Source organism: Amia ocellicauda, unplaced genomic scaffold (assembly GCF_036373705.1).
Source record: "Amia ocellicauda isolate fAmiCal2 unplaced genomic scaffold, fAmiCal2.hap1 HAP1_SCAFFOLD_59, whole genome shotgun sequence".
In the NCBI taxonomy this organism is placed as follows: Eukaryota; Metazoa; Chordata; class Actinopteri; order Amiiformes; family Amiidae; genus Amia; species Amia ocellicauda.
This window is the reverse complement of record NW_027102989.1, coordinates 260,070-273,799: the sequence shown is the minus strand read 5'-3', so window position 1 is coordinate 273,799 and position 13,730 is coordinate 260,070.

The following is a 13,730-nucleotide window of genomic DNA, read 5'->3' as shown; positions in this document are numbered from 1 at the left end:
GTCGTATGTATTTGAGGGAGAAATTAACTTAACTGTTTAATGGATATTGACTTTTTATGGATTGTTTAGTGATACTGTGATTGTTATTCTATTTGCCTAAATTGCACATTGTGTACCCAGCGTATTAAATTGGTTATTAAAAAGACTTGGTTATATACTTCCTCTTGGCTTTTCACTCTCCCTTTAACATCACTAATTTTAGCTTCCAGGGTTATTCGACCGGACCGTCCGGTAAACCAAAGGTGGTGGCAGCTACACGCTCCTCTGTCAAATCCAGTTAGGACACGACCTTACTAGGACAGGTTTCGTTTCAGTACATATTGATGATCCTGTACTGTTATCCTAACCAACAAAGGCAGATGTGACAAATTAATGCATAACAATAATATTAGTAAATTGGGTTTGATGTATAAGGTGTTGTAGATTATGCAATAGATCTCAACGTAATTTACTGACAGACATCACTCTTTATCACTTTCACTTTTGAAGGAACTGCTTTGTATTCTGTGTATTGTTTTATTGTAGTGCTGCTTCCTTTCTTGGCCAGGTTTTACTTGCAAACGTGATTTTATTCTCAATGTAAGCTCAAAGTCAAATAGTTTAAATAAGAAAACAATGTATTGAAATGAGAACATCATGAACCTGTGTAATTGTGCTGAAGGACAAGCACTGAAAGCAGAGAGAATTTTGTGTTTGGCATTGAATAGCCTTAAAGAAAACTATGCCGTTTTTGGAAACTTTCATATTTAAGTTGAATGTAGGCAAAAACATTCCAGTCACTCTGAAGAGAGAATACAGTTTACTGTTCGAATAAGTAGCCCCTGAATTGAAGATAAAAATCAAAAGTGCTGTTCGTAATTAGTTTACACTTTTACATCAGATGTCTTGTTTTTGCGTTCCAAATTGAGGAGTTGTGGCATATAATGTAAATGAAGTTACTTCACTAGTAGTGCGATTTCTACGTTGTGTATGTGTGTTTGTATATATGAACTCATACATTTTTTAAAGATTGTATTTGGAAAACAAATTCAGGTATAGCACGTGTCCCCCTTTTGAATGGGTTCTATATATAACATTTTAAAACGAATGGTTCTGTGTAGAACGCTATGTTTGGGGGTTCTTCATGTAACCCCTTTGAAGGGGTTCTACATAGAACCATAAAGGGATCCACCAGAGCGATTACTCGAGGAACCCTTTATGGTTCTGTGCAGAACAATTTCTTCTAAGAGTGTGGAGTGTCGCCACACAATTTCTCTCAGAGGGCTTTTGACCAATGGCAATCCAATCCTGAATGACGTCACCACTATCCTGTTGTACTTTATGGGAGAGATGTATTAAGTAGTTTATAATGAGAAGAATAACAATAATCACCTGTTTTTCATAGGTTTTGTATCCATGGTCTCCTTCATATTAGGAAAGGAAGTTGATCCATAGCCTACTCAGAGACAACTGAGAGTTGGTCTCTGAGCAGCAGCACAAAGGGGTCGAGTCTCTCAATGTCCGTGTGTTGGAGATATTCCACCATATTGGTCCCAGCCTTTAAAACAATGTTAATGAAAGGTATTCACAGTCATTTTAAATATTACATCCTGTAGTGTTTCCTTTCAAAATATAATCTTATTATGACTTGAACTAAATAAATCCTTTGACCCACTAATACCAAATTACAGTTAGGGGGGCCACAGGTGTGATTTGAAAATACGATCTTCCATGTCTTTCTGTTGTGTTTTGACCTGGGGATCTGTAATTGTCCAAGTGGCTACTGCACATGTACTTATTTAATATTAAATGTGTTATTTAATTAGGCTTGGTTCTGGTGAGCATGTACAAGACGTCAGCTTTTTAAATAACTGTGTGTATTGGATCATACACATTTTAGAAATACTCTCACAAACTTCCCGCATTGGTACCTCACCAGGGAGGTAGAAAACAGCAATAGCATTGAAAAAGTGTGATTGTAGTTCTGCTCTTCTGCAATATATTTCTACAAGATCAAGAACGGGCTCTGAAAACACTGAGGGTACAGGACGAGGACAGCGAAGCAATGAGCAACACTTGATACAGGATAAGAGCAACGGATACTTAGAATTTATAGGTGTAGGCCCCGTAGTAAAATATTCCCATCCGTTTTCATGGTACAATACTTTGATAATGACCCCCAATAGTCTTTCAAATGCCTGAATATCTGATAAACATTTTTTTTTCTGAATTGAAAACCCTAGCTGGCTATGCATTCGTTTGGCACCATATAACATTTCGGAATCTGTGCATTCTTTACCCTTCCACAGGCGGTACACACTGGCAGCAAAACATAAATTGTTACCTTGGTTTATGTCTATTATTTTACTAAATAATATACCTTTTAAGCGCCTCCGCGCACCACCACCACCTTGCATATTTCTAATCACAGTGACCGTTATTCGCAAACTCACATGTGATAGAATTTTGTTGTGACTTTGTAGTAAATTAGCTATGCTCTCTAAGAAATCTGCAGCGTCCAGCTCCCCCACATTTCGCCTCCTCGATTAGAAAGGATTATTTAATGACCCCGAGCTCGGTCTCAGCTGTACAAAATCATTAGGACCCACATTGTGTGATATTTCATTTAGCAATCCTTGCACAGCTCCATGCACAATACGGACAGCATTCATATAAGATTGTACCAGATCCAGGTTCACAAACCTGAATTCTTCATAAAACTCCATAGCCCGAAACCTATTAATTTCTCGGTCATAGCGACGAATAATCTCCAAAAACCCCCGAGGAGGGTCCCCGCCAACGCCACCCTCAGCCATTTGTTCATCATTTTCATTATTCATCTCTAACATTGCAGCATCACCACCCCCGAACTGATTATCATTGTTATTAGCTACCGATGCTAGTTCCTTAGATACATCCTGATCTATATATTCCTGAATTTCCAAGTTTACCGGATGGCCTCCCGTCTGGAGAGTGTGCAACAGTGTCTGTGACCGTGCTAATTGTGACACATTTGTTCTAAATTTAAGCCTACGCAGCATTCTTTTCGCAGCATTAATTTTATTTCGCATTACCCCCCTAATTACACAAGCAGACTGACAGTTTTTGTGCTTCTCCTTTTTCATTGTTTGTCAATTGTTGTTTTCAGAATTGGTTGTTTTTTGTAACAACCCTTCTCGATCTTGCAGAGACTGATTGATTCACAGTGTGAATTACAGATTCATCAAACTCTCATCAGAAACGGGTCAATTCCCTATTTGTTTTAACAAATTTGTCAAAACATGTATTTTGCACTGAGCGGTGTTTAACGCCTCCACAAGCTGACTGCATATCTTGCTAAACACCAGGGCCCTACAATCACCAGGGGTCTGTATGTCAACACAGGGTGATTGATCACATTTCATCTCAGTATCCCCACTAGTGGTGGCTTTAACCGTGCTTTTACCCCGTTTACCTCTTTTTACAGTAGCGGAGCTCGGTCGGTTCACTTTCACACATTGCACCCCCACATCGGTGGTGTCGTGTGCCACCCGGTTTGTCTTACTCAGGGCTTTTCTGGGCGCTGTGTTTCCCCTTTGTGTGACTGGTGGCTGTCTCCCCCGCTGTAGAACGGACCTCCCTTTATCAGCACGATCGGATCTCTTCAGCTGTTTTCCACTTGACACGCCTCTCAAGCAGGGCAATGCAGGCTGTGCCGCATTTTTAGCTATAATAAAACAAACATGTCAATTACACTTTATACAGTGACTTTTCACTACATTTCGAACAAATACAAAATATATTATTATTATTATTATTATTATTAATAACATTGGTAAAAACGGTGAATGTTACACACCTCCATTCAAAGTTTGCTCTGTGACTTGGGGTGGGTGGGGGAGTGTGTAGTTATGTGGGTTAAACAACTGTCAAATCAAAAAACAAACATTGGTCACATAAATGTACACGATATTATGTTTTAGAAGATGTAATTAATTCATAATATGTAACAACTTGTTCTATGGCATACCATGAAATCTGAATAAAACTGGCCATTAAACACATTGCTTTGGCCCACCTTCAGAACACGTGTCTCCTGCGGTTTGGAAGGCGCTGTTCGGGACGTAGGCGTTGGGGGTTGTGAATTCCACTCTCCGTGGTCCCCTGCGGGGTGCTCGGCCCGACAGTCTCGGCTCTGTTATTCTGTGCTGTAATATCTCAGTTCTCTCTCACCTTAAATTATACAAACCATGAACTATGCATGATATACTAACACTTTTAAACCCAACTCTATTACTATAAAAAACATTCTTACCATCAATACATGATAACGCATTTACTAGCTCTTCCTCATCAAATGGACCCCAGTCAGATGCCATTATGAAGAGTGTGTCCCTTCATATATTATATTGGATGTGTAAAATTAACTGCTTGGAGCGGCTTATTTATGGGGGGGCAAAATGGTATTTCATAATTTTTCTAAGAATCACACAAAATTGTATTCCACATAACATACCAGGAAACCGCCAAAAATGTTGTTCTTATTACAGAATTCAGTTGGGGCGGTATGTTGGGGTGTCTATTTCACTCCGATAAAGTTGATCTCCAACAGACATCTGTATCTATGCGTGCTATGGTCATGGTCTCACGTTCAAAACAACGTGTACACACTGGGTGAGGTGACCATTTGGAGAGATAAATTGTTATCACATATTTGTTATGGACACGAGCCTAATGGGTACAAATGACTGTACCCACGTGGCACCCATACACGCACCCAACTCCGCCCACACTCCTCCTCCTCTGTAGAGCCACTGCCCCCCATTTACCCACGTGTCCCCACACACGCCCCCAACCCCACCCACACCCCGCCTCCTCTGTAGAGCCGCCGGCCACCATTTACAGTATAAAGAGCATGCTGGTAAACACAGAAAACATGTCACCCGTTCGGGACAGAACAGGTCTGCGGTAACTGGTGGAAACCCCCATAGCGCACTATGGCTACACCAGCTAAGAAGACACCCCCTAGCGACCACGCTGCTGATGAAGATGTGGGGGCACCTAACACAAAATTAAGATGGTCGGAAGACAGGGACCCAAAAGAGGTAACACTTTATTTTACTTTAAAAACGTGTTTAGAATATTATTATTAATTTTAAACGTATGCCGGTGTTTACATGCTGTTAGGCCGTATGTGTGTATATATAAATTTCAATGCAAAGTGAATTTAAATGCATGTTTTCTTCTTTGTATGTTTATCAAAAGAATAGTGTCAGCGCTCCTCCTCCGAGCCCCAGGGATGCTCTCCCAATGTCTGATGAAGACGAAGGTGTCAACACTGGTGATGAGTCTGAAGATGATGACAAGGACCATGAACATGGCAGGGAGGATAAAACCTCAGACACTGATGATGGAGTTGGACCATCAATGGAAAGAGAGGTAAATATAGAGGTCCTACAACTGTGTATAGTTGTGTACTTCTTTACTGACCGACACACATTACAGTTTTAAGTGTTATTTTCTTTTCTCTTCATTAGAATAGTGGAGTACCAGACACCAGTGATATGGATTCCTCTGTCAACTCTTTAAGACCCCGAACAAGATTGAACATTGCATGCTTCTGTTCTTGCCTTGCTAGAACCCACAAGAGTTTTGATTCAGACAGGGAAGTTCCGAGATATAATTGTAAAAACTATGATGATCATGTAACACTAGTGATGACACACACCATAAAGGGCATTATTGCGCTAGTGTTACAACATTGTATTGGCCGTGAATTAGTTGATAAGTGTGAGGCCTGTCTGATAGGTGACCCCAGCCAAGCACAGCATCTCTGTCTAACTTTAGATCACGAGCAAGGGAGTGTCTGGAGTAGTGTCGCTCTTATATGTAACAAAATAAGTGTCACCCACTTTCTAAATGTTGTGTTATGTGTTGCACGTGCCCTATGTGGGCTATGCATCACCAGACAGACTGAGAAAGAAGTGAAATCTCTTTTGCATAGCTTAGAAACATGCACAACGGAATTAATGTTTAGTTCCCCCCCCCCGCTGTACCGAACCCATAACGAACCGAGACTTCAAAACCGAGGTACGTACCGAACTGTCAGTTTTGTGTACCGTAACGTTACACCCCTAACAAATGCTGTTAAACGGCATATTTGAAACAATACATTTTTGGGAAACAGTCGCGGCTATCTAAGTTTATTTATTCAACGTTGCAGAACCTGAAGGGGAGGGAGTCATATCTCAAAGGAGATCTGATAACACTTTATTTTAAGGGGCCAGAAGTATGCATTAGTTAAGCACAAACACACTCGTAATTAATTTTTAACTTTACATATTAGTCATTATTTATTAAACATTTGAAGGATCCACATTCATGCAATGAATAAACATAAACCTAGTAATTAATGATTAACCGAATGCACAGTAAATGCATTTTAGCCATTATTTACAACTTAGCAAACCATATATTATTGTAGTGTTATGTTGGGTGTATTTTGATAGGAGCATTTTAGCTCTGAGCTGAAGCACTGATCTAAAGAAGACTTCTCCCCCCACCAAAAGTTATCAGAGTTCCTTAACTCATCAGCTTGGAACTGGTTTACATCAAAGTGACAGTTTTGGGGAGGATGGCACCGAGAATAGGCCAAATAGTTTGGAATCCTGCTATGAGATAGGAGAAAGGGGCCTGTAGGTAATAAAAACTCTTTGAAGTGGACGAGAGCCGAAATCCCGACATAGAGCTACGAACCCGGGCCAACCGGCATTTCCAAAAGATGGCATGGATTGACATCAGTCATAAATCAAGCCCCCCTCCAATAGGACACTGGGGGCTGAAACCGAAATCCAATCTAAAAAAATCAAGAACCAATCACCTATTGATCTGACAGACTATAAAGAACAGCGCACGGTCTCTCTCTCTTAGAAACTCGCAACCTGTAGCTCTGTTGCCAGAACCGGAACCAGAAACCAACCAAGTCTTTGCCGGCAACAGAAGAATTAAACTGGGAGAAGGAGATTGAGCCGTACGAAGAATTCTTTTAAAGGACTTTATTTAATAAATAACTTTACAGACCCACCTGATCAGTGGAGTTTTACAGCTGGACAATTGACTAAGTCGACTGAATACGAAAGTGTCAGTCATTTAAATAGCTATTTGAGTCTTAAGAAACTTGACCCTTGGAACAAACAGGGCCCTGCTTTCCTCAAAGACTTTGTCTTCAAGTAACTACAGTGGAACCCTGCTTACAAAGAAGATTTTGTGCACAACCTTGGAGCCTTCAAACCAATGGAAAGTCTGTTTGGAAAAGACTCTACATTCGCGAAACCCCAACTTCCAGGTGCATCGACTGAGTGGAAGTTCTTGGACAAAGCCGAACCGGACTGCCTTTGTTCCAAACCACACGGACCTCGTGCCGTGTGCTGTTATCTGAGCCCAAAGCCAGAGAGGCCTCTCTGCGACGAAGTTCAGATAAGTTTAACAGTTTGGAGTTTGTGATTCATGACATTTAAGAAATCAATTAGAAATGTTAATCTGTGATTCATAACTCTAGAATGTGTTATATCATTTAGTTTTCTTAAATATAAATGTGTGTTGCATTCAACTGTTTTGTTGATAATTTTAGAAATAAAATCTGTCAACGCCGAGAAATATCTTCTCATTCCTGTTTAACTGTTTAGTCTGAAATTGACACAAGTTAATAGACACCAGATTATAGGTGGCCCTGCCTATCCTTAATCATTGAATAATAATCAGTTAAGGGAAATTGTGGTAACAAGTAATGATAGGATCTTTCTCTGTACCTAAACGTTAATGAGACTGATATATATATATATATAACGAGAAGTTACCTGACATAAATACTAACCTGCGTAGTTATTTAATGTCTGACTAACAATACTAACGAGAGACTCACCTTCGTCTTACTAACCGGTATTGTAGTCAATGTGTTTATAACCTTTTTTGTTTAAAGATTTGTGTGTTATCATATGCGATCCCATGGTCTTTGATTTGGTCACGGAAGTGATTTGTCTTTGATTTGTTGATCTAGAGTTGAATTTTAATTAGTTTTTCCCTTTTGTATAATTAGTGTAGTGCTACATTTAGTCTTTGTTTTTGAATAAATTTGACAATTTATATCTGTCTGCGTCCAATTATTACAGAAATTGAGTTCTACAAGACTCCAGGATTCGTGATAAGGTAATACTATAAATTCACTTCTTTAATTGAAATTTATAAGTGTACCTTATACATAATGTATCTATTAAATTAACTGAACAATATGAAGCTAGTAACTATGTTTAATTAGTGCTGGTTTTACAGTTATAAATTGCTCAAATATTGTAAGAAAGACAATTTGACCGCCTGTTCTAAAGTGAAAGTTATATTCACATTAATTATTGCACTAATTCAGTGATATTTATGTTTATTGGCCTAGAATAAGGCAATAATTATGGCTAAACTGCCAACAACACAGTACTAAAGAGAATTGGACTCCCTGTTGTAAAGATTTACACTAGGGGTGTCCCGAAGCACAATACCTTATTCGGAAAGGCACGGATAATGGCTTCAAAACCAATAACGAATAATTTTGCCGAATAATATGCGGCTAAGGCTGAGACAGTCACAGCTTGTGTTTGATGGATAACAGGTGAGCCAGGGGATCATATCACGAAACTTAAATGTCTGAAATCACTAGGCAATAATGTCCGTGTGAAATGAATGTGTGTAAACTTTAGGAATGAAATGAGCGCAAATCAAATAGCAGCTCTCTGCGCTTCTCTCTGAAATCAGAGCTTTAACGGGGTGCTTGAATATGATTTCACTTTTCTAACTTTAGTTAGTGTGTAATGTTGCTGTTTGAGCATAAACAACATCTGCAAAGTTACGAAGCTCAAAGTTCAAAGCAAAGGGAGATATTTGCTGTTAAAGAAATCGTTTTTTAAGGACTACAACAAACGGCTGGGTTAGTGACATCACTAACCCTAGAATTGACATAAACCCCGTCCCCTGAACACAATTCAGAGATTATCAAGACAGAATATGCTAATCAATGGGTAGAAGATAACTAAACATAGTCCAGTTAACATAATAGATGGTGAGGTACATTACTACACACAAATAATATGGTTTGCTAAGTTGTTAATATGAAAGAATGTTGATCCTTCAAATGTTTAATACAAGTTAAATAATGGGTAATATGTCCTTACTAATCAGAATTACTAGTGTACTTATGCTTAACTAATGCATCATTCTGGACTATTCAAATAAAGTGTTATCACAGTTCTTAATGACATGCATATTTTGGACATAGTCAGGTGCAAAAACAAGAAGGTTACTTTGTTGTCGGTGTTTGCGCAGAGGTTGCGTATGTTTGCGCACAGATAGCGGATAATCGCTCGCACCTTGGAACCTATTTCCGGGAGCGCGTTGTTGAGCCACCAGGCTCTGTTTTGTGCGGATGGGCGGCCGGAGCGCGTTAAGGGTTTTCTGTTACAACGTTGTCGTTAATAACTAATGATCTTCGCATGCAAGTCAATCAATCAAAACTAACTTGAGCTGGACAATAACTTTATTCTAGAGCTGCTGTAAAGCCAAAACAATCTCTGTCACTTTCATTTCTTATCACTGGAAAGCTGCTTTCAAACAATTCATATTGTTAAAAGCGCTATATAAATGAAGGTGATTGACTTCCCTTGCATAGACTTTTTGTCACTGCTGGTTTTACTGTTCTAAATAACAGTAGGACTTAGCCTAGATTTAATACCAGATTTCTTTGTTTTTTAAGTTCAAATGTATTATTATGTGAATTGGTACTTAAGTAAATGGTGTGTGATTATATGCATGACATTCATTCGGTGACAGTGGAATACAAACAGTCTTACCGGTGTATTCTCAACATCAGTTTCATCTGAATCCGTATATCCGTGTATCATAACAGCTTCACATTATTTATTGGCCCCGACAGTGTAAAAACAAATTAAATGCATTAGATAGGTCTACTTACTGCTCACAAACTTGATAGAGGCAGCGTACACTGGCCAGCCATGTTTTGGCTTTTTCCCTTTCTGCCATCCCACAGCAGCTGAACAGTCAGTTTGCGGGTATCCATCGTCATCCATCTTGGTGTCATCATATGTACGTATGGCTTCGGTTTCCACCTCGCTATACATCCCAGCATCCTCCCCACTGACCCATTGGACCACTGCAAACTTTCTCATCACACCTTGGGCTTTAGAAGAGTTTGGCTTTTAGTGAATTTAGATCACGGCTGTTTCATCAGATCTCACATGGGAAGGTCACAGTTTTGTGTCTTGTGAGTCTGATTGTAGCGTCATGGGCATCATTTTTGCTTTGTAAGACCAGTTTGCCAGACACAGACATAATGCTAGGCCAGCTAAATGTCAGCTGCATGCAAGTTAGCTGCAGATCTGTGAAAGATTAGTACAATCGATAATGAGGGCTGTCGATTTAACGCGGTAATCTGATTCATTGACGTTAGTTGTGAGAAACTAACGCGATTCAAATATTTTAACTCAATTAACCCACCCGCCCCTGACCAACGTAGGTAGATTTGTGTAATGAAATAGATTCAAAACTGAATCGCTTGACAGTAAAAAAGTAAATGTAGTCTAATGTTAACGGTATAATACCCATTCAACATAAACCAACAAATACATGAATCCAGTTCACGTTACCTAAATACACGAAGCAAGGGCAATATCAAAGTTGTTGCTGGCTCAGTTAGCTCCTAGCAAGGTAACCTTAACTCTTGCAACTGTTGTCTTATTGAACAAACCAACTACTTTGCTTATAAATTACTAAATGAACCAACCTGAATCAACACAAATCCCTGAGTAATAATTACAACAAGATACAATTATTCTTTCCTTCGGGGTGACGTTAGAAATCCATGTTTAATCGATCTGAAACCTCTGTTGAAACTTAAAGCAACGGCCCGTGTTACCGCTGTCTGGCTGCTTCAATGAGTCAGTGATCTGGATTTCTATTGGATCCCGCGCAGCAGTTCAAACATCAACCAATCGGCATATTGTATGGTCTTATGGCCCTAATGCACTTGCCTACATGTAGCGATGTTTTCTATTATGCAAAATGGCGAAACGAAAATTGTGTTGCTTTAACAGTTGCCAAGAAGAAAGAATGATTCCTCGTCGTACTCGGACCAGGTGGAAAACAAGGCAAAACTTGTTTTTCCAGCAAAGTTTTGGTCATATTGATAATTTATAGGCCCTAGAAATGTGTGTATTAAATATGATAAACTATAATATATTCATAAATAGGCATTATACTTATTGTTGAACATAATTGTACAAATAATGTTTAGTTTAAGTTATGTTAAGTTTTAAGGTTTTAAAAATGTGTTTAAAATGTTGTAAAATGCATTGACAAACATATCTGAAGGCGAGTAGATTTCCCACTACAGCTGGTCATGTTGTTTTTAAATGCTGCCCGTGAACTGAACAATGAACGAAGTCACCATATCTAAATATTCACAACAAACACCCTTTCGACATGAAACCAAGAAATGAGAGCAATGCTTTCACTGCTCGCCATAGCGTCTCAATGTTAGTGTCCCTCAGCAGGATATGTCGCCCATTTTAGGTTTACAGACATTCTATAAATTAGCAGCCTGGCATTAGTACTGTCAGTAAAATATTATGCATGGCTAATAATTTTATGTCATAATAATATATTCATCTGTAGCCTATGGAGATGGCTTCCATCTCAAGACACCAATATAAATCTAAGCACAACAGCAATGCTAAAATGTAATGTATTATTGTGTCTGTAAAAGTGAAAGGAGCATACAGGTAGATGGTGGGGTGGGTTGTGAACACTAGCTTTAATCTTGATGAACATCCTGGGAATTAATAACAGTCAAAACAGCTTGCCATATTGTTGAACAAGAATATCAACATTTAGAGTAAAACAGGTTTCTTTTGGTACACACTTTGCTTATGATCACTCAAATTTGGATTCTTTCCCATTTGTTACAGAATACCAACCAATCAAACCTGGTGTCTTCAGGTCCCTCAAATGACCATGTCACAGATGCCAGTTGGCTGAACATCCTCGCATTTTCCATGAAGCACAATGTAACAGAGGCTTTAATGGAGGACCTACTGAAGCTGTTAAGGTTATGTAGTGGGGATGCTGCAAGCATCCCAAGTAGCAAGTACATGCTAGAGAAGGAGTTTAAAGATTATGTAGACAAATCAGAATACCATCTGTGAGACAAAGTTTAGAGCTGGGTCAATTTTTTATTTGTATACCTTTGAGGAATCAACTTCAAGCTCTTTTGGAGAATGAGCCTATTCCAAATATTTACAATAATAAAATAAGATTTTAAAAAATAACAGATTTTTCAGATGGGAAGTTGTACAAATATCTGAAATCAGTTAGTGATTCATTCTTTTCCCTGTCTTTCAATTGTGATGGAGTGCCAGTGTTCCAGTCATCTAAATACAGCATATGGCCCTTACTATGCTCTGTTAATGAATTACCCCCAGAGGAAAGAGATACAAATGTCATACTATGTGCCTTGTGGTTTGGGTCATCAAAACCACAAATGACTAGCTTCCTCAAACCTTTTGTGGAGGAATGCAAAAGTCTTGGACAAACAGGTCTTCAGTGGCAGGATCCAGTAGATCACTCAATCAAAACGACAAAGGTCTATGCATTATGTGCCATATGTGATGCTGTTGCACGACCTTTACTGCAAAATTTCAAGCAGTTTAATGGAGAGTATGGGTGTGGGCACTGTCTTCATCCAGGTGTTCCTTAGAGATCATGACACAACTGTGCAAATAGGTGAGATTGCCAAAAATAATGAACAGAGCATTTTGGGCATAAAAGGGCCATCTCCAATTGTGGACTTGCCAGATTTTGACCTGATCAATGGCATGGTCCCTGATTACATGCATTGTGTGTTGCTGGGGGTTTGCCGGCAAATAGCCACTTTATGGTTTGATTCCAAAAGCTATAGTAAACCATGGTATGTTGGTTTGAACACTGTAACAGTGGATGTAAATCTTTTAGCAATCAAGCCTCTAAGCATTTTTTCCAGAATCCCACGGTCTATTGTTGAGCTAAGGTTTTGGAAAGCTCACGAATGACAGAACTGGCTTTTATATTACAGTTTGCCAGTCCTGGAGGGGATACTTCCAAACAGGTATCTTTGCCACTGGGCTCTACTTGTGGAGGGTGTGAGCATTTTGCTAGGTTCAGACATTAGCCAAGAGGATATTGACCATGCTCATGAGGCTCTTGAGCTTTATGTTAAATCAGTTCAGTCTTTGTATGGCGAAGATCAGGTGACCTACAATATGCATTCACTTCTGCATTTGACTAAGAGTGTTGAGAATTTGGGTCCTCTCTGGGCCCAGTCTGCTTTCATGTTTGAGAGCTATAATGGCTACTTGCTCAAGCAAGTCAAAAGCAGTAATGCAGTGCCTCAGCAGCTTTGCAAAAGAGTAGCATGGTCTCGGGCATTGCCACGCATAGCTAAGGCCTGCTCATCCAATGATGTTTCACCTGAAATTAAATCATTCTACACAGAAATGACCTCTGGTAAACGTCATGTAAAGAATTATACTAGATATGACTTGCACTTGGAGTGCCAAAGATTAGGCCAGTGTCTGAAAATAATATGAATGCATTGCATGCATTGCTAGATGTACCTGGGACCTCTATTGGCAGGTACTACAACAGAATAGTTATCAACGGAGAGGTCATTCAAAGCCAAA